The sequence below is a fragment of the Mirounga angustirostris genome, unplaced genomic scaffold, assembly GCF_029215605.1.
Source record: "Mirounga angustirostris isolate CCGP_5_RB_7025 unplaced genomic scaffold, mMirAng1.0.hap1 SCAF_7, whole genome shotgun sequence".
NCBI lineage: Eukaryota > Metazoa > Chordata > Mammalia > Carnivora > Phocidae > Mirounga > Mirounga angustirostris.
In genome coordinates this window covers 139,091,236-139,114,345 of record NW_026991715.1, presented here as the reverse complement: position 1 = coordinate 139,114,345, position 23,110 = coordinate 139,091,236, and the positions used below count along the sequence as shown (strand labels likewise).

The window sequence follows — 23,110 nt, the reverse complement described above, 5'->3', positions numbered from 1 at the left end:
GCCCCAGAAAATTTCACTTTTATCATTACACATATAGATACACTTCTTTCCTTTAAATTCTGTTTTCTTACTTTTATTCTTTCTTTTTATTTTTTGTTGTTACCAGGCATAATTCTAGGTGTTAGGGATATAGCACCCACCCTCACACAAATAACCAAGATTTGTGTGAATCCAATAATTGAAGACATAAAACCACAGTAACATAAGCTGGTTTTGTTTTAACAATGTAGTTCCCTGTAGTAAAAAGTGCAAGTGAAGTTATAAGTATATTATTTAAGGTTCCTATACTTTTATTTTTATATGAAAAGTGAGGTTGGCCTCTGCCTTATGAACCTGGCAGAGTTGCTATCAGCTCTACTTTAGAAAAAGACCATTATATGTACATGCACTTTGGGTAATTATAAGTATAATACATAGATGATGAGTTATAATAATAAATAGCCATATAGCATTACACACCTCTACAAACATTATGCTAAAAGTAACCTGTGAATGCAAATAGAGATTAATATTTTCAATCTGGTTAAGAAAAATATAATCATAGTAAATTGGGAACCATACACAAAAAAATAACTTAGGTCTAATTTTCTTTATGATATCTTTAAGCTACTTATATAAAAAGAATTACTTGTTTTCCTGATTAAAAGATAGTTTCCTAGGCCCTACTCTAGATTTACAGAGCCAACATTTTTAACAAGATTGTTAATAGTCTTAAATATTGAAAATCACTTAGCTTAATTCTGGGAGCTTGTTATTATTAATACCATTATTTACAATTGCTGGGGATTTGTGACTGATTGTTCTAATCATAGACATTCCAAATAAAGTGTTGCACCCATTTCAGAAATATATGTGAATGTTGTTTTTTTTTTTTTTTCTTTTAGTGGATTAAAAAAAAGAAAAAAAAAACCTCAATTCTCTACAACCAAACTATGGCTTTCTTAACTAAACTAAACCTATTCAGGGCGCCTGGGTAGCTCAGTCAGTTAAGCATCTACCTTTATCTCAGGTCATCATCCTGGAGTCCTGGGATCAAGCCTTCCACTGGGCTCCCTGCTCAGCAGGGTGTCTGCTTCTCCCTCTGCCCCTCACCTCACTTGTGCTCTCTCTCCCCCTCTCTCTCAAATAAATAAATAAAATCTTAAAAACAAAAACACTAAACCTAATCAGATTGGTTAGAATATTATATTGTAACCTGTGATCCTACTTAGGAAACTAAGGTTAGAGCTTTCACTGCTCTGTTTTGATAATATATTACCCAGGGATACATTTTTTTTTTAATGATGCTAATCTTAAAATGTATACTTGGTCAGGTGTCTGAACTTCAAAAGTCCTTGAGAAAAGATAGCAGGGGTTAAGGTTCTGCTAATCTAGTAGGTAGTATTGAAATGTCAATCAATGCCAAATGTGGTAACTTCTTCAGTTGGCTTTTTAAGATATTTGCACAAAAGATACATATTTCTGTAATAACTGCTTTAAGCACGTAATATTGGTTTTCAGATCCATTGTCGGTTAACTCTCCTATTGCCTGAGGTTCAGGAAGCATCAAGAAATGTTCTATCTGGGTTTGGTTGCTATTGACCATGACATTTCTAAAAATAATGTGTCAAAGGTCTAGGCAGCTATTAATTATGGTTTTCTTATTGGCTGAGAAAAAGCTAGAAAGATGCTAGCAAATACAGTTGAATGCAATCATTATAATTTCTGCAAACTGACCTTAATCTCTATCACTGGATTTTACCCTTGGTAGTTGAAGGCATGTAGATATTTCCTTACAAAGTAGAAACTAAGGTATGTGCTAAAGCAACCTCCCTACCATAATCTTGGTGTGGAAGATATGGCAATTAAGTGAGTAACCTTTTTAAATCTAGTTTGCATGTTTTATACATGTGATTTCAGCAAATCAGAAAAGTACCTCCCTTTTTCTATTTTGTCCCTGAACAACACTATATCTAATTTCCTACAAAGTTGTCTCCTAGTAGCCATGTGGAAGATTAGATAGACAGATAGATATATGAAAAGTAAATGTAAAACCAATGTCTTGATATTATTCCTTATATTTTAATAATCTTTGCATACATATTTCTAGAATATGCCAACTTGTTGTTGTAGGCTTATAATATGCCACTTGTTTTCCATTATGGATTCTGGGAAATGTTGGTTAAACTACATACCAGTGTTTTTGGAGCTCTATGATTCAGTCTGTTTTGAATTCCTTGATAAGAGAAAAAAAAATATTTGGCGACCACTTGGTTAATGAAGGTCATGGACATTTATTTAATGTGAAATATTTAAAGAGATAATCATTTATTATAAAAAATACTGATGTATTCAAAGATAAAATGTCACAAATATAAGGATCAGATGATTTATGGCAATAAGGAATTTACTTATCTGATTTAGAAGTAATGATTTTACCATACAAAACTGAAAAACATAAAAAAGCATTTCTGAAACAATAAAATATTGTACAAAAATCATAAGTACCTATTATTAATATTTTGGTATATTTCTAAAATGAAAGTCACACACTATATCCAAGTTTTAACAAACTTTCTCCTGGGAACATATTACAGATAATTACATATACTCCCAGATAGTGAATTTCAATTATTATATAACATCTCATCCTTTATGTGTATCATAATTTATTTAAATTATTTATCTTGACTCTATACATCTGTTTCTGATGTTTGCCTCCTATCATACATAATGAGATAAGAATCACAATTATAAAATGGTTTGTATGCTCCTTAGAGTAAATCCTTTGGATACATTTTTTGCTAGTACAGTTATTGCAACAAAGGGTTGTTTGACAATTATTTTCAAATTAGTCTTCAGAGAAGGGAGCAGCATATTAGGAAATCAGAAACAGCAGAGTTGCTTACAAAAACTTAATTATAAAAAAAAATTAGACAAATTTGGATTTAATATCTTCTCTACACACTAGTATTATTTGCTAATTTAAGGTAATGTATTTAATTGTATTTATTAAATTATATCTTACCCTGAGTTTCTCAGAAAGTGGAATCTGAGGCAAACATCTCTGGTGCTGTCATCTCACTAATCAGAATCCCAGAAAACATAAGGAATAACCAGGAGACTAAAGGACAAGAGGAGGGTGGCCCAATATAAGATCACTTTATCAAAATGGATGCCACTGTAAGTGAGCAATTGTCCCAACCACAGGCAGGTACCATGGTAAAGTACACCTCAGGGACACTGATCCTGGGAAAGAAAGGGAGAAGGATTTATCCACTGGCTCTGCTCCTCCATTGGTAAAAGACATATCGTCTTGCCATTAACTCCTCTACCCTCCAAGGAAATATAGGAGTGGATACCTAGGAGTTCCTATAACAGCATCAAGGGTGAGATCTAGGAAATTAGGTGAGACTCATGCTGAACTGGCAAAAAGTCAGGTGCAGCCAGGTTGCCCTGTGTCCAGAAAGGGCTAGCTAGAGCAAAACAAGATAACTGGGGTAGCTGTCACAAGACAGGTAAGGCAGAGTATATATGAAATGCTGTACTTGAGGTGACGGATGCAATTTAGCCCCTGTACCATGTTTCCTTTATTATATTAGGCTCCCATGGTACAATATCTGGATACCATTTTAATGAGAATAAGAGGTTCACAATTATTTTACAAGAGTGAAAGTAAAAGTTGAATTAACCACAGCGTCTTTTCAAAGGTAGTAACCATATGCAATAACCAAAAAACTTTCAGCAAGCTACATTCCTCAGCATTTCAGCTGGTTACAGGCTGTAATTAATATCTGTCATCTCCATTTGCCTCCACCACAGGTTCTAGATTACCCTAAATCTTGGTCGGTAATTTGCCTGGCCAGGGCAAATATATATTCCTGTTAAGGATATATAGACCTTAATCCCTCAAAGAATACAGTCCTTCATTACCCTGATTTGAATGTGCATATTTTGAATACTCTTGAGTGTTCAAGGGACACTTGGAATTTAAGAGTCTTGGGATTGTCATCCACATGCCTATTCCAGGTTTGAGTCTCATTTCTTTTCCAGGGTAGCCTGACTTTGACATAAGAGATCTGCCAAAACTTTACATGTCAAGTACACTTATATTCTGAAACTGGGCCTGATTTTCAGCACAGATTTCTCCATGACTATAGAAGATGAGTATCTGCTAAAAGTTACCTTAAAGAATATTATGGCTTTCATAAAAAAGAATGAAATCTTGCCATTTGCAATGACATGGATGGAGCTAGAAGATATTATGCTGGTGAAGTGAGTCAGTCAGAGAAAGAAAAATACCATAAGATTTCACTCATATGTGGAATTTAAGAAACAAAACAGATGAACATAGGAAAAGAAAAAAAAAAAAAAGAGAGAGAGAGGCAAACCTAGAAACAGACTCGTAACTCAAGAGAACAAACTGCTGGTCACCAGAGGGGAGGTGGGTGGGGGATGGGTGAAATAGGTGATGGGGATGAAGGAGGGCACTTGTTGGGATGAGCACCGGGTGTTGTATGGAAGTGTCGAATCACTAAATTGTACACTTGAAAACTAATATTACATTGTATGTTAACTAACTGGAATTTAAATAAAAACTTAAAACAATTCTTATGGCTTTCTCATTTAGTTGAATTTTGCTGCTTCTAGCCGAACATTTTTCATTTCTGAGGCTTTCAGTAAGCTAACTGAAGCCAGCCTGCCATCTTTATATTTGTTTCTCCCATACTGGCCAAGGGCACAGTAAATGGACATCACGATGGTTCACTTTCCTCCTTATACCACCTGGTGTAAGCACAGGTAAAACCCACACTAGTTGAGATGGCATCGGATGCCGGGTGTCTCACCACACTCCTCCTTCACAGACAACCTCATTGCTCTTCTGCTTGTTACTAATTCAGGTACAAACTCTTATCCTGAGGATCTGCTTTCTAGGACCATTTCTGATACTGTCTTTGCATAGGTTACCTACTAAGTAGAACTTAAACTGAATGACATGTGTGCTATTACTTTACTTGGATGTATAATTTCATGGTGTAAGGGTCAAGGATATAATTTGAGCTGCTCACAGCGTTACACAGTCCCAGTGAAACTGCATAAAATCATCTCAAGACTTTCACTTGGAGAACAGAAAGGAGCAGGATTTGTCTGTCCTCTGGTTCTCATTTCCTATTCATCCAAGTTTCATCCTGCATGGCATGAAGACCTCACAATCTCAGAGTGTGCATGCGTGGACACCAAGCAAGTTCTCACAGTGGTGCCAAAAGATATTCTGGAACAAGAAGTTTGTGACACTGAAGCACAGTGTGGCGTGCCAGGTGGTGACTGGGGCAGTAGGTCACAGTCATGCAGAGCTATTTACTGTGGCCACATCTGCAACAAGAGATGACTGAGGAAGAAAGGACCGGAAATGGTGCAAGAGGGGTCTCCTACAGGTGGTGTGTAAGTCAAAGAGTTCTATATTGCAGAACCAAGAATTGAATTTGGGCTACCCCATGCTGACTATGATCGATGTGCACCACTTTGTAAAATTTGTAAAGCTCATCCCAAGGCAGTCTCTATTTGGGATGGGGTGGAGTGGTCCACTTATATAAATGCGTCATTAAAGATCTCTCTGAGGGGATACACAAGTACTTCAATATTACAAGTACTTGTGAAGAAAAGTGAAGAATGTTGAAGAGTTCGTTAAAAAAGTATAGCGTCCACAAACACATGAACGAGATCTCTGGAAGAAAGATGGGAAGTAACAGAACAAAAGAAGGGCCTTAGCAGGAAGCTTGGATGATGGCAGTAAGGTTTAATGAGTAGGGTATATTCTCCAGCAATATTATGTTAATAGATAGAGGAGTCCAGCCAAACTACTAATTTGAATTTTCTTTTTTTTTTTTTTTAAGATTTTATTTATTTGACAGTGAGAGATACAGCGAGAGAGGAAACACAAGCAGCGGGAGTGGGAGAGGGAGAAGCAGGCTTCCCAAGGAGCAAGGAGCCCAATGTGGGGCTCGATCCCAGGACCCTGGGATCATGACCTGAGCTGAAGGCAGACGCTTAACGACTGAGCCACCCAGGCGCCCCCTAATTTGAATTTTCATTTTGTGAGTGAGTAATGTCAGACAAGAGTTAAGCCTCTCAATATTCAGAGGACTAAAGGACAGAATCAGATCTTGCAACTGGTGGGAGAGGATGTACTTAAATTTAATCAGTGTAAAGTTATGGACAAAAGAGAAATGCCTAGAGAAGGAGCAAATTTTTAGCAGCTGCAACATCCTTGATGAATTTGCTCATAAAATAAAATAATCCATCCTGCTTTAGAGGCAAAACATTATATGATTAACAGTTAGAAGTAATCTGTTCTCTTGAAAATCCTGTAAACCACAATTTATATCTTACCATTAAAATTTCAAAAATTGTTTATTATTGAGAAGTCCTCACCAGACCTAATTTGGTCTTTTAGCGTATAACTGTTCTATGTAGGTCAAGCAAAGAAAAGAACATCTCTCCCTCTTTCACAACTATGAGACAAATCTGCCTCAGCCTTATTTATAATGAGGATAGAGTGGGGACATTTATCATTCACTTCAGACCCAGTATCAGTTGGAATTGGAATATTTTTCAATGTAAGATTTTCCTAAATAAATGTAAATTCCTGTGGTGTATCAGAATAATATTTTTATTCTTTTATTCTCATTAAATAGCAATTCACATTGCTGTGAAACCTGTCTAAGGATAGGCTTTCATGGCCCATTGCCATGATGTTGTTCAGTCAGGTGACTTAACCTGTCAACCTTCTAGCTACTAACCCACATATATTTCGGCTAGAATCTAAAATATAGACTGCCACCATTCATACAGCCATGTGACATATTAACACAAAGAACAAAAGTACATTAACATTAGAAGAAGACACATTTCATAGAGAGAAAGCATCGGCCGGTGTTGGCCGAGTCCCAACAGTGAGGGGAGGTGAGTGCAGGTGAGAAGCATAGGTAACAGGAGATGGAAAAGCAACCAGGGCAACCTGGATTCTCTCCCCTGAGTGTTATTATCACATATTAAAATAATTTTTTTCAAACAAATGCATTCCATTTGACAATTATGTGATTTAAATAAGTTTAAGTTCTGTTTCTTCTCTCTTTCCTTCAGAGTGTTCACTGTTAGATTTCATCATTATCCATTAATATACAACTCACACTTTCTCACATTGTACATTTGAAGACTCTCAACTACTCTTTTTCAGTCTAAATTTCTCTCTCAGGAGTGGTAGCACAGCCAGAGAACACAGCCCACCTTTTTGCCCTTTGGGGCGTGGTTGTATATGTCAGTGCCCTGCAACATCCTTACCCGCAGAGGACTGAGAACTTGCTTACATCCTCCACATCCATGAGTGGCTTCCCTGACATCCACACCCTTGTGTCACTCCCTCATTTGAGTGACCTTTCACACAGTCCAGGCACACTCGGGGGAAGATGAGCCCCTGTCGAGGACTGTCATCCACCCCATGTTGTGGTTTTCTTTCTTTTTTTTTAATGTTTTATTTATTTATTCATGAGAGTCAGAGAGAGAGAGAGAGAGAGGCAGAGGCAGAGGGAGAAGCAGGCTCCCCACCTAGCAGGGAGCCCGATGCGGGACTCGATCCAGGACCCTGGGATCATGACCTGAGCCGAAGGCAGACGCTTAACCATCTGAGCCACCCAGGCGCCCATGTTGTGGTTTTCAAGGAGCAAAGATTCCATTTCCCATTTGATGCAAATCCAAGAAGATTCCAGCTAAAAGCATTAGAGTTGGAGATGCCTGCAATTAGGACACGGTGGTCTTTTCTGTGTAGAAGGCTGGGACTTGGAGGAAGAAAAGACAGTTGTGAAAAAGAGAAGGTAAAGGACAGCAGTGACAATGTTGGACCCCCTGTGATCATTGGCACTATGAGACAGAGCCCAGCAAGCTTCCTGTTTTTAATGGTGATGTGATTCCTTGCTCATTGCAATGGTGTTGTTTCATAAGGGATTTTGAGTTAGGGGCGCCTGGGTGGCTCAGTTGGTTAAACCTCTGCCTTCAGCTCAGGTCATGATTCCGGGGTCCTGGGATCAAACTGCATGAGCTCCCTGTCCAGCAGGAAGCCTGCTTCTCCCTCTCCCTTTTCCCCTCTCCCTCTACTCCCATTCTTGCTCTCTCTGCTCTCTCTCTCTCAAATAAATAAATAATCTTTTAAAAAAAGGAATCTTGAGTTAAATACATTTCTTAGGCTTTATATTCCATATATTAGCATAATAAGCATATATTAACATGATACGCTGTATCAGATATTTGAAAAAGGATCTCTAAATTAAATTTAGCTTCCTCCCATTAGTTACAGAGGAATTATATTGATTAAAAGTTTTTATGAATCGCCAGGATGATAAGTTGTTGTTGTTGTAATATTTTGAATCCATTCCAGCTAACTATCACCCTGTTTTCACTAATCGAAAGAATGATCCATATCTTAATTTTAAGTAATATTTTATCTGTTTATGAGAAAAGTATCATGCATTCCTTCACTCTCATACACTCCTTAACTCCTCTTGAGATATATTTTATTCCAAACTGTGTGCATCAATTTTTATGTTAATAATTATAACCTGTACTACTTCTTATAACGTATTAAATTAACATTCCAAAGTGTAACAGGTATACTATTAAATAAAACTACATGTGTTAGAGGAGGTCATTGAGAGGACATGACCACTAGTTGACTTGCTAGCTGGACCTGGGCAATCAGAGGCTCCTCACCAACCCCGCTCCCCCTTAGAATTTGGGTTCTGCTTGCCTTCCCTGCTCCCCGAAGCTGCCCCAAGGACATAGCCTTGAGATAGTAAAGTAGTGTTGAGCCTATCTGGATGGTATTTGTGACTGAACCCAGCTAAGGCCTCTATACAAACTTTTTAAAGATTCTGGTGGGTGGGTGGGTGGGTATGCAGCGATCTACTCATATTTTTTTTTCTAAGATTTATTTATTTATTTCACAGAGAAATAGCAAGAGCAGGAACACAAGCAGGGGGAGTGGGAGAGGGAGAAGCAGGCTTCCCGCTGAGCAGGGAGCCCGATGTGGGGCTTGATCCCAGGACCCTGAGATCATGACCTGAGCTGAAGGCAGACGCTTAACTGACTGAGCCACCCAGGTGCCCAGGTGCAGCTGCCCAAGTCAAGCTTCATATGTAAGTTTCCTTGCTTATTCAACCTGCCACCTACCAATCTGGAGTGGTCTTTCTCTTTAGCTATCCCTTACCCTCTCCAGGGTCAGTTTCAGATTATACCTGGGAAATTTCTTTTTGTGAATCAACATTTGGCAAGCTGGCCAGGAGACCAAATAAATGGGCCTTGGGAATGAGGCATCTATTGGGGAGACCCCGAGTTGGCCATTGGGAGGTGTGGTCTTTATGTCAGATGTGTGGACCACAGCGTGAGTATGGGGATGCCTGACAACACCAGCCAGTTTGATCCACTTGTTGGAGGAAACTACACATAGCACCCTGCAGCAAAGAAGAGAAATACATGGCTGCCACAATGGGCTGACCTCTACAATGGGTAGATCGGCAGCCACCTATGCCCAGCTAGAGGCTGACCCTTGAGTTAGCAAATTGGAAGAAAAGCTGAAGTTAGAGAAGGACGTGCAGGTATCCAACTACTCTGTTAGCTTCAGAGCTGGCAGACAAGTTGGGTGGGAATGATGACAAATCAGAGACCTCAGTGTAGAGTTTTGCAAAGCTAGGAGGGCACATATACCAGGGAGTAAGGTCATAGAACTTGTGGTTAAGCCTGACTGGGACGCTAAGAAGTGGAATCTCTGGGGAAGTGATGAGAGTGAAGAGGAGGATGTTGTGGTAATTAAAAGTGAGAGGGATAGAGCGTCCTGTGCCCTCCTACCCCAGATCTATAAGGAAAACAAAAGCACAGCAATAGCAACCCCAGCCAGTGGGACAGACCTCAGTTTAGGAAACATTCACGATGAGAGAATATACTCCCACTGATTATTGATATAGCTGCTAATTGCCAGAGAAAAGGCCAGGGCAAGTATCCAGGCTCAGTTAGGGCAGCTGTGGGATACTGGGGGTGATGGTATTTCTCTGACCGAATAAGAGGCAGAGAAAGTGAGAAAGATCTCTACACACCCTGCCCTCCGGTAGCACCTGCATGGTGCTTGGGGGATTCAAGATACTTGTTCCCTTATGGAATGGATCGTTCTAGCCTGCTATGAGGCATGGCCCAATGAGGGGGATCTCCCTGAGCATGTGGGATCTCCCTGGAAATATATAAAGGAGGCACAACACATTTTTAGGGAGTTGAGAATGAAGCAGGATGTTTACACCTCTGAAGCCCTGATTGGGCCATAATCACAGCAAGAATGAGAGCCAAGATTATCCTATTAACCCCCAAGAGGCAGTATGGGATGCTGGTATCCATGCTGAGCCCAGTTGTGGGACAGATATTTACAATGTTGAGCGATCCATTATTGATCTAGGTTATCCCAATCACTTGTAAAGGGTCTGGTAAAAATAACCCAGAAAAAACTGTGGTTTGACCTCATTGCTGCAGTGACCCTACATGAAGAGATGACCAACAACACTGTGTCGGTTGGCCTGTGGAAAGCCTTAAAACCTGAAAAACAGTTCAGACCTTCCTCACCTGCCCCTATCGTCCCTGATGCCCCACCTGCTCCCACAGAGGTCTCAGGGATATAGTCCCATTCAGGGTAGGAGCCTCCCACACCCTGCATATAGGATGCAGTTCAAGATTGTCTCCAGGTGAGGGCACAAAGGTGATAGCTCTGGTGGATCCTGGAGCTGAATGTAGTCTAATACATGGTAACTTTCAGAAGCTTTCTGGCCCCCTCAGCGACATTGGTGCTTACAGAGGACAAACAGTTATAGTCAGGAAGGTCTTTTTGACACCAAAAAATTGGGCATCCCCCCAGTAATGTGTTTTTATCTCTGCAAGACCAGAGAACATATTGGACATTGATATCCCACAAGGTCAAATTCTGCAAACCTCTCTCGGTGAATTCTGCCTCTGGGTTAGAGTCGTTAAACCAGTGCTGAGGGGAAACACCAACTGAAAACCAATAATCCTGTGTAGAGTGGTTACTGACAAATAATATAAACTGCCTAGAGGACATAAGGGAAACCATCCAAGAACTGCAACAGCTTGGTCTAGAAAATAAAAAAAACAGATGGCTCATGGTGGATGACAGTGGACTACCAAGAACTAATAAGGTAGTGCCCTCTCCCCATCTATATGACTGTGACGGACATTGCCACCATCTTAGGTATCTTGACCATGGTCCTAGGAGTGTATCATGCTGTGTTGGACTTAACAAATGCCTTTTTCTTTCTTTCTTTCTTTTTTTTTTTTTAAGATTTTATTTATTTGACAGAGAGAGACACAGCGAGAGAGGGAACACAAGCAGGGTGAGTGGGAGAGGGAGAAGCAGGCTTGCCGCTGAGCAGGAAGCCCGATGCGGGGCTCGATCCCAGGACCCTGGGATCATGACCTGAGCCGAAGGCAGACACTTAACGACTGAGCCACCCAGGCGCCCCAACAAATGCCTTTTTCATTATGCACTGAGTCACAAGATCAATTTGTCTTCACATGAAGGGACAACAATGGACCTTTTCAGTGTTCCCCCGAGGTTACCTGCATAATTCTACCATACGTCATACGATGGTAGCCTGTGACCTATCCTGTTCTCTGTCCCCACATCAATAAAATGGGCCCATTATATTGATCATATCAGATTTAACATGTGAAGATTGCCTCTGCTGCAGGACACCTTGCAGGCTTTGCTGGAGCATTTGAGAGGGAGAGGATGGGCAGTGGACCCACAGAAAATTCAAGGCCCAGACACCACCATGAAGTTTTGGGGAGCTATCTGGTTGGGCAAGACCCTGTTGTCCCAGAAGCTGTGATTGGCAAAACACAAGTGACCCTGGGACTTTGGTCTCAGCTCTGGAAGGGGGCGGAAACCCCACACCCCCATAGAGCAACAGTTTCTAGTAGTGTGCATGGTGCTCCTTTATGTAGAGCTTCTCACATAGCGACAAGTGCTGAAGCCAATGGGCTGAGCTCAGAGCAGTGTTCCTGGTGACTACTTATGAGCCCTGGCTGTTAACCCTATATGCTGAGAGTTAAGCAGCTCTAAGAGGATTAGCCCTCAGGCTTGGGCAAGAGAAAGCCAAGGGGTGGATGATCATAAATAATCCCTTATGGGGGCAAGATATGTGCAAAGACATTTGGGTCCATCTACAAGAGACTAAGGCAGTGCTCACATTTTCATGTCCCAGCTCATAAGGCACTGGACATCCCCTAGTTATTAGGGTGCTGATGCCTTCGCTCAAGTATGAGTCTATTTACTGACCCTGAAGTAGATATTGCAGATTGGATGCATAGAAAGAGTGACCATCACAGTTCACATGTAAGATGGCATATTGCCAACAATGCTGGATTGTCCTTGAAGTACAGTATTTTGGTTAATGCAGTAACAGTGTGTCTAGTGTATTCTAAACAACACCCAAGGCAACTGCCAAAAGCATCTGGGGCTATCCATTGGAGCTGCCAGCTGGTGTGGGATTGGCAAATTAATTATATTGGCCTCTTCCCTCTGAGTGAGGTTTCTAAATATGCCTTGGTTGTGGACACTAACATCTAACCTAACGCAAGTTTTTCCCTGCCTTCGTGCTGACTAGTCTGCTACCATTAGGGGACTAGAGAAACTGAACACTGTGTGTGGATACCCTCATTGAATACACAGTGATCAGGAATTACATTTTAAAGGTCATAATGTGTAAGACTAGGCAAAATAGCATGCCATGGAATGCAGGTTCCATTTCCCCTATAACCCACAAGTAGCAGGGTTGGTTGAAAGGAGAAATGAAATATTAAAGCAGTAAATTAAATTGTTAACAGGTAAAACCACCTTGGCTGGGCAGACAAAAGTACTGTCCCAGGCTTTAATGCTTTGAATGATTGACCAGCAGGGCCCGCTTGCCCCATATGCTAGACTGGGGACCCTTGCCGAGGCACACAACACCTTTAAGGTGTGGAAGACACAGAGGACAGCCATTGCCTCAGTTCAACATGGATCAACATGCTATGCTGCTGAGAACACCCAAGTGTCATCACCCTTGGAAAAGGAATTATCGACTGGCATTGCAATGGGATGTCCTGCCGAGATGGGTGAGTTACTTCTGACTCCTGGATGAGGGGAAACTACTCAGTATCCAGTCACATCTTGTTGTCCTGCTATAGCCAGACCTGTTGAAACAAGCGATGCTTGGAATGAAACTAAAAAGGTCCTGGAAATAACGCCATTGGAACCTTGGGTGGCTATGCTCAGGTTTGGGAATGGCTTACTCCATGTCATGGATATTTGAGCACCTTGGGAACTCCTATTTTGGGAGCAGAAAAATCCCTCTGAACAGAATCAACCCAGTTGTACTGGAAACATGGGATGGATATCACTGTGTAGTCATTCTGTCACATTAAGGGAAACTGACTCATTTGGCACTGCCTGGTTGCACTTTCCAGATATTTATTTGGTAGCTCTAAATGGAATCCAATGCTTGTGCAGCACAAAATGTAGTTTGCACCTGAGTGGTTGGACCATCACACCTTCGGTTTTTCCTGGACACAGAGGTGGAATCTGCTCCACAATAACATTGGATGTCAAGCTTTCTTTTTAAAGCCAGGTACACACATTGTGTCTTTCACTGGTATGATCATTTGGCCGCCATCTTTGTTCCCTCCATTGATGTAGAGGATGTTATAGCACATACAAAACCGTTACCAAATTTACTCATCAAGCTTTGAGTAATAGCCAACAAAGGCTGTCCTTATTGAACACTGAAATGCCTCCAATGCGAAAAGCTGTCCTCCAAAATAGGATGGGCTCACAATGGGACACCTGTGCCATCACCCTAACCTAATATTGTCTATTCTTACTTGATGAGTCTGCTAATTTATTATCTTTATTAAATCACATAAGGATATATATGAAAGCCATGAGTGATCCAACCCCCAGCCTAGGGAATTTAATAAATCAGTGTTTCAGATCCTGGATCTTGGTTGAAAAAGTTGTCACTAATTTTGGAAGTCATTGTCTTAATCCAAGTTTTCTCTTGCATGTGCCTCCAATGTAGCCAGATAGCCACCTCTATGCTAATGAATCCCTTTGCTGACTGCTCAAGACACATTTTGGAAAAGGGGGCATGTAGGATTATAAGAGCCAGTCATGAGAGGTAGAGTGTTGAAGGAGAGGAAGTGACAGCTAGTTGACCCTTGAGCTGGCTGTGGGCAATTGGAGGCTCCTCACCCTGACCCTATCCTTGGAATGTGGGTTCTGGTTGCTTTCCTTGCTCCCAGAAAAGTGCTCCAAGGACATAGCCTTGTGATAGTGATGTGGTATTAAGGCCATATGGACAGTATATGTGACTGAACCCAGTTAAGACTTCTATATAAACTTTTAAGATTTGGAAGGCAGGTGGGGAGATCTATTTGTCTTACTGCCATCCAAGGCAAGCCTTGTATGTAAGTTCCCTTGCTTGTTAAACCTGCAACCTACCAATATGGGGTGGCCTACCTCTTTCTTCCATCTCTCCCTCCCTCTGAATACAGGACCTATTTCCCATTACCTCCTAGGTACTTTCAAACCAACAGTGTGTTTTATGCTATTTTTCTAGATAGAAAAAATATGAGAACAAAGACTTCTTATTCTGACATTGGGTTATACAAATAAATTACATCAAAACAAAGAAAAAATTATCCCTTCCCTTTGTAGTAGAATAGCTACTAGGAAGGGTTTGATCAAGCCACCAATCATGTGCTCATCCCTGAATTGATCACAGCAGTGGGCGATGTCGGCCAGGATGTTGGCACCATGACTGAAGGTTTACTAGAAGAATAGCCTACTCAATGAAGATAGAAGTTCTCTAACAAATACAGGGTGATTTATACACACTTGGATGTGAGAGGGAAAAGTGTTGGACAGCCAAACGATAATGGTGGTGTTTAGTCAAGTGACCTAAACTTCTTGTGTCAGAGCCAATAATCTATCTACATAGTTCTGCAAGAATGTAGACTGTCGACCACCACCATGAATGACTAAAATAGTACATTACCTTAATGAATAAATACTACACTACAAATTAGAAGAAGAAACATCTCATGGAGACAGAGCACTGCTGCCTCAGATAAGCACAGGAAGTGCATATTCATGTTGTTTCTGTTCTCTTTAATAATAGGGAAGAACTCAAAAAGAATGCAGAGGTGGAGCCAGATAGGGATGGCAGGAAAGAGCAGTACCCAGAGCATGACTGGAATAGAATTAATTGTTTCAAGGAAGTGAAGATTAAGGACTCCATGACTCTATGAAAGTAAATGAGTATACAGGTACATATTTTATGATAGAATAACAGTTCAATTTTAACTGTAGAAAGAATAATTTAAATAGGATAGTAAAAGAGTTACATTTCCTCAGTATTTAAAGTGCTTTCTGAGTCACCAGGCAGCACTGCATTTTGTATTTCCTAGAGGACAGAGCATATACTTGATGAAGGCTCTTTCATTTGTGGGGCCATTGGCAAAGTTAATAATCTGGCTTTGGAAAGAAAGAGTCCAGAGATAGTCGATCAAATAGGATTAGTAGAGAGGGCCACCTACTCAGTAACTCATTTGCCCCACCAACTCTATATATCTAATATGGGAACATAGAGTTGAGGTCAAAATACCTTCTTTCAGTATCAAAAAGCATACTGTATGGAAAGTGGATAATGCACATTAAATAATACATTTCTATGGCTTTTAGTTTTAAGACTGCTTTTCTTTTGTTCTATTTGACCCTATATCTCATAGTCACAACATTGCCATGAGTAGCAAATGGTCCTTTTTTATTGCTGTAATCATTGAGGCTATACCATATGCTTTCTAAAGGATGAACATGAAAAAAGTAAAACTAATCATTTAAATTAGTTTCAGGGATACTGTTCTTGGCATAGAATAGACTTCATGAATCTTTTGCAGCTATTTCAACTCGTAATGTACCAGCTTCTATAGACTTAACTCTCAACCTATCCTATATTTTCTTGACCTTGAACACTTATTAACATTTTATGATTCTGGAATAGTACTTACTCTATAATAACCATACTTTTTTATGATCTATTATAATAATAGATTATACAATTATTTTATAGGATAATATATTAAAATCCTCTGAATTTTTAAAAGGCTTTTGAGAACAATGTGAATAGGCCTAACGAGGTAAAAGAAACGACCTAGTTACATTTGCTTAAACTTGGGCTTAGCTCAACCAAAGGAATACCTAACTCAGCAAAATCTATCACCAAAATGACCCCTCCTCTGCAGCCCTCCTGGATAGGCTATCCTCCATCTGCAGGCTGATAAGAGGAACTAGTGTCTCTGTTTCTGTAAAGAAATCATTCCCTCTTATCTCTACCCTAATAATTAACACACCAATATAATACAAACATTAAATTTCTTTTGTTTTAAATATTTCATCGCAAAACAAATGTCAGAGCCTCTTAACTACACTTAACTATTGTACATTACATACTGCCGTTAATATTGAATTTCAGTCATCCCTATGAAATAAGCATAAATCGTAGAAGTCAGATAAGAATCTTTTTGGGCTTCGTGGTTTGGTTTCAGGAGAGTGAAATTAAGTAGGTTTGAAGACTTCTCTGGAGAAAACGGAGCAATAAAGCTGTTAATCATGTTTGTGGCAAACAGAAATGGAAAACCTCTAAAATTATCGGAAGACTTACATCTAAATGAACATAAAGATGAAATAGATAGAGGTGCATAAAATATTCCAGGGGCTTTTTACTATTATGCTCATTAGAGTTCCAGCTTAATGCATGCTTTATTGCCCAGAAATTCATTTCATTTGCATTTTAACTGGGTTTTAGTCAAGTTAATCCTTTTTCTTTCCTTGCTAAGAAACTATTCAGCAACTACAGCAAAATACTGAAAGAAGAGAAAGAAATTGAAACAGCCTACTTGCACCAAAGCTTAAATTTGTCAGAGTTTACTGAAGAAAAGAGGTGTTAGACCAAGTTCACTAGATGACCTTATTTTAACACCAAAGAATATCTTCTGTATTATGGAGATAGCTCTATTAGATGAGAAAGCAATTATATTCATTTATGCTAAAGATTTAATATCAAGGGAAATTTGGTAAAAATCAACATCTCATTTTTACAGGAGTGAAAGTGATAGAGCAATCACATATTTAGAAACATGCAATTAATTTCACCACAAACTTCAATATGTAATACCATGCATCATTTAAACAGCCATGTAAATAAAGAACAGTTTAACTTGTATTTTGAAAGTGCAAGCATTCAGTGCAGTAGAATGTTGGCCTAATAGAAAGAGAAGAGTTCTTTTTTTTCATCATGAAAAAAGGTAAATTCATTTCCTAAACTGTAATGATTATAAGGTCCACACAGAAATAAAAGAGTTTGTCCATGTGACAGTATATGGAAAAACAAAATGATGATAACTTTAGTAAAATGGCAAACAGACATCTTGGCAAATCCCAAAGAAAAAGAAAGGAAAGAAAAAGGAAAGCCAATAACATGGGGACAAATAAAGACTTCAGACAAAAGGGAACTTGCTTCATTATTTATTTTGAAATATTTAATCACATAAGATAGAGTATTTTGAGCATAACCATCGCATATCTGTTGAGAACCATCTCAAAGTTTCCTTTTTTCAAAATTTTCTTTTAAGGTTTTGCTATTTCTCAAGGAAAGCTCAAAGTGTGTTTTCTCCATCATTAAAATTTGAGAGATAAAGTGCCTGGCTTGTTCTGACTTTCATACCTTACTTAACTAAGCCATCATTTCAAGTTTGGGAAGCCTTTTTGTGATGCTTTTGATAGCAGATCATCTGTGTGGAAGGATTACTGCTGTTAATTACTATATTTGAAAAAAGTTTTTTGAGTTGTCAATCATTCCAACTATTCAATAAAGGTAGTTAGGTGGAAAACCCTACATTTCTTTCAGGCCTATCATTGCCTGAAGAAAATGGAACAAAATGATTTTGAATGGTGAACTAACTGACTGTTAAAGAGAAAGCCATGTTTTTCACCCTCTTCAGCCCTCCTGTGCTAGACATAAAAATAAAGACTCTAAAAGAAAACAAAGCCAATTCCCTTTAAGAGTTCAATGATCTTCATGACCCGAAGGAATTCTAGCACATTCCTGATCATCTGGTAAAACAGAGTCCTTATTCTTAGTCCTAGCTCTATTCCTACTGAGAAGCTGGTGGAAACATCTACTTACTTAAGTGAAAGTATCACCAACTTAATTTATGGAAAGATAAAATTCCATAGATTAATAATAGAATTTATTTAAAAAATGCATTTATCTTTGCTGAAGTGTTTAGGATACAGGAGTGAGTTCCCGTGTAAAATGTACATAATTATCTTAGTAAAGGAACATTATCAAGCTAATTGTCATAAAACTGATTTAAAGTAGCTTAAAACTACATTACTCTAACTTCAAGTTTATTATATTTTTAAATTCTATCTGATCTATCATCTATTCATCTATTTATAGGATTAACAATTTGTATGAGGTTTGCATTCACCTTTTATCTGCAAATGTTGCTTGGCCCTTTATCCTACTGTCTCACAACTTTCTACAAAATAAAAATATGTTGGCTAATATTATCCTTATATATATTTTTAATATTGGAAATTGAGATGAATTTATAAGACAAGCATATTTTTTATGAGATAAGAGACAGAGACAGAGAGAGGCAGAGACAGAGAACAAAGGTACAAAAACTAAGTCAGGAATAATAAAAGAGAATATAGGCGTGCCTGGGTGGCTCAGTCGGTTAAATGTCTGCCTTTGGCTCAGGTCATGATTCCAGGGTCCTGGGATGGAGCCCTGGATCAGGCTCCCAACTCAGTGCAGAATCTGCTTCTCCCTCTGCCCCTTCTCCCCCCCCCACCACCACCCCAGCTTGTGCTCTCTCTCCCACTTGCTCTCTCTGTCTCTCTCCAGTAAAGAAATAAAATATTTTTTTAAAAAAAGAGAGGATATAAACAAATTATGCCAACATTTGAAAATGTAGATCTAACAGACACATATCTATTAAAAAAAAAAACCTTTCAAAAACAGATGAAAAAGAAATAGAAAACCTGAATGTAATAAGCCTATTACAATTAAATAAATTGTATTAGTAATCAAACATACACATACAGCTTAGATAATCTTATCACGAGGTTTTATCAACCATTTAAGGTGCAAGTAATTCCAAAATTTTATAAATCATTCCAGATAGTTGAAAGAGAGAAATCATGCTCCTTGTCATTTTATAAAACTAGCAAAAACTTTTATACCAGAAACTAATAAGACAGTTTGAAATAAAGTAATTACAGTATAATAACACTTATGAACAAATGTGAAACTAAACTCTAAAAATATTGGCAGACTAAATCCAACAATATACTCTAAGTGTAGGACATTTTGGCACAGTTTGATTCAATATCCATAATGGTTGGTTTAACAGCAACTATTTACTACTGCTAAAACTGCTACAACTTGTGGATAAAGCCGCACATTTGCGCATTTCAGGTTTTTACTTTTGGAAAAGTTTTTTAAAATATTTGCTCATTAATATTTGTGAAAAATATTCTCATTCTTAAAATATTTATATTTAAATTACCCAGTGTAAGGAAATAGCATAGAAACAAAGCATATTTAGTTAAAAAACACATGCTTTTATCTGTATCTATCATCAATCAATGTTTTTGTATAAGAAAATAAATGCATTAAATCCTCAATAATTTTATAGATTTTCATAACATTTAATAATTTTTGCCAAACTTAGTATATGTTTCCATGAGCATAATATATGCAATATAAAACGAATCCCCTGAAAAGAAAATCATTCTATAAAATCTGAGGTGTATTCAAGACATTTCTAAGTTTTCTTTATATCCTAAAATTTTTTGTTGAAAAAAATCACCTATAATAATTATCAGTGGAAAGTTCATTCAGATAATGTTTTCAAAAATGCCATTAATAAATTAATCATTTATAGTAGCATATCAGAAAGAACAAATAAATACACTTCTTTTTTTTTTTTCTTAAGATTTTTATTTATTTGCGAGAGAGACAATGAGAGACAGAGAGAGACAGAGAGTATGAGAGGGAGGAGGGTCAGAGGGAGAAGCAGACTTCCTGCTGAGCAGGGAGCCTGATGTGGGACTCGATCCCGGGACTCCAGGATCATGACCTGAGCCGAAGGCAGTTGCTTAACCAACTGAGTCACCCAGGCACCCAATAACAAATAAATACACTTCTAAAATTCCATCAGAAATCTCAGTTTTTCAAGGAAAAGACCTTATTCAAATTTGAGATCAATAGAGATATTTCCAAGATCCATGGCAATGGGTCACCTTTATTGATGCTTACCTTGCGTTAGAAAGAGGTAACTGGGTTTACTAATACTAGTATTATGTTACCAGTTATAAGCAGATGAATCACAAACATCTCTAGAGAAGGATGCCCCTATATTATCTATCGCATAAGGAGTTAAAATAAAAAAAGGATCTCATTTTCTTCGGGAAGGTAGATATTGCTAATGTTAATCTGCATTCCCATTTCTGCCTCTCAGATCTAGCATTAAAATAAATGCTTCCTCACTTGGTAAAATGCATGGGAGGAGTCAGTGTTAATAAAAAATGGACACAAAGACGTGGGGGGAAACATGCCTTTTCAACAGTGTACTACCATAAACATTTAGTGATTGCATCAATTTGTTTATAATTCAGCTTTTTTTTTTTTTTGCAAAGAGATTGATAAATTTACTAACAACTAGTTTTGCCAAATCAGCAACTGACATCACCATTGTTTTACACATAAACTACTTCTAAAACTCTGGACACATGTAGTGTTGTATTTTACAGTCTGAGTCCTCTGAAAACTTTTACATACAAATAGATAAGTTACAGGATAGAGGATTGGAGAAACCAATGGTCATGGAACGAAAATTTAGAACATTAATATCAGACTTGATTTTATTGTTTTTAAACTTAAAGGTGGTATTAGAAAACCCAAAGTAATAAAGAACAGTAAAATATATAAAAAGGTGCTAAATAATGTGCAATACAATTACTCCAAGTCCAAAATTAACTAAGAAAAATTCAGTTATAAAGAATATATTTTAATTTAAATTTTTACTAAATTAAAAAAAAATCACTTATAATGTTGATATCTATTGCTCAAAATTTTTCCAAAGTTGACCTAGAAGCAGCTTCTTGACTCTTTCTCAAACCTCTGTCAGGTTGAGCTTATTTGCCTCTACTCCAGCCTTCACCACATCCATCAGGGTGACCCGGAAGTCCTACGGTGTCCACCTCTGACCCTAGGCCTTCAGTAGCTGCTTGTTCACGTGCACACCTGGCTCCCACATCAGCTCCTCAGCCTTCTCCCAGGTGGGCAGGAGCGGCAGCTTCAGGGGTGGCTTGGGCACCAGCATGAGATAGTTGGGGGATATGGTGGGGACAGGGGTATGGGGGGCATCACAGCTGTCTCAGTGAACCAGAGCCTTCTCAGCCCCCTTAAGCTGGAGGTGGACCCCAACATCCAGGCTGTGCATACTCAGGAGAAGGAGAAGATCAAGACCCTCAACAAGTTTGTCTCCTTCCTCGATAAGGTACGGCATCTGTAGCAGCAGAACAAAATTCTGGAGACCAAGTGCAGCCTCCTGTAGCAGCAGAAAACAGCTCAGAGCAACATGGACAACATGCTCCAGAGCTACATCAACAACCTTTGGCTGCAGCTGGACACACTGGGCCAGGAAAGGCTGAGATGGAGCTTGGCAACTTGCAAGGGCTGGTGGAGGACTTCAAGAATAAGTAGAATAGGAGATCAAAGAGCATACATTCATGGAGAATGAATTTGTCCTCATCAAGAAGGATGTGAACGAAGGTAGAGCTGGAATCCTGCCTGGAAGGGCTGGCCGATGAGATCAGCTCAAGGCACATATATGAAGAGGAGATCCGTGAGATGCAGTCCCGGATCTCTGACACGTCCATGGTGCTGTCCATAGACATGGACATGGACGGCATCATTGTAGAGGCAAAGGACCAGTAGGAGGACATCACCAACCGCAGCCGGCCTGAGGCGGAGACCATGTACCAGATCAAGTAGTAGGAGCTGCAGACATTGGTTAGGAAGCACTGGGATGACCTCTATCGCAGAGAGACAGATTTTTTAGATGAACCAGAATATTAGCCAACACCAGGATAAGACTGAGGACCTCAAAGGCCAGAGGGCTTCCCTGGAGACAGCATCGATGATGCTGACTGAGCAGCACAGGTAGCTGGCTGTTAAGGACGTCAATGCCAAGCTGGCCGAGATAGAGGTCGCCCCCGCAGTGAGCCAAGCAGGACCCAGCAGGAAAACTGTGCCAGTACCAGGAGCTTCTGAACGTCACCCTGGCCCTGGATATGGAGATCGCCACTACCACAAGCCACTAGAGGGTGAGGAGACTCGACTGGAGTCTGGGATGCAGAACATGAGTATCCATACTAAAGCCATCAGCTGCTACTCAGGTGGACTGAGCTCAGCCTACGGGGGCCTCATGAGCCCTGGCCGCACCTGTAGCCTGAGCTCCTTCTAGCCCAGGTTCGCTCCAGTTCCTTCAGCCGCGTCAGCTACTCCCATGCTGCGGTTGTGAAGAAGATAGACATCCTCAATGGGAAGCTGGTGTCCAAGTCGTCTGATGTCCTCTTCAACTGAACAGCCTCTGTGGTCTCTCTCAGCCTTCCTGCTTCTGTGGATGCCACAGAGACTCTGAGGGAAGGAGCTGTGCAGGGGAAGGTTGGGAAGAGGAGACCCACCTGAGAGGCTCAGTCCCAGTGCTCAACCTACCCTTGTGGGGAGTCTACTGCCCTGGCTACCCCTTCTTGCCTATGCCCACAACTAAAAGCCAATTCAAATGTCCTTTCCCAAATAAAGCTTCAGATGGCTCTGCCAATATCATCTCCCCATTTCTTCCCCCCAAGGTTATTTTCCAAATTGAAACTAGAGCATGGTTCAATGTATCATGATACGCTTTTTGT

At 39.5% G+C, this 23,110-nt stretch overlaps 1 pseudogene; it reads left to right on the top strand.

The window, feature by feature from the left end:
* The first annotated feature begins 4,738 nt into the window (after positions 1–4,738).
* LOC123835940 (keratin, type II cytoskeletal 8-like) lies at positions 4,739–22,787 on the top strand (annotated as a pseudogene).
* The last annotated feature ends 323 nt before the right edge of the window (positions 22,788–23,110 follow it).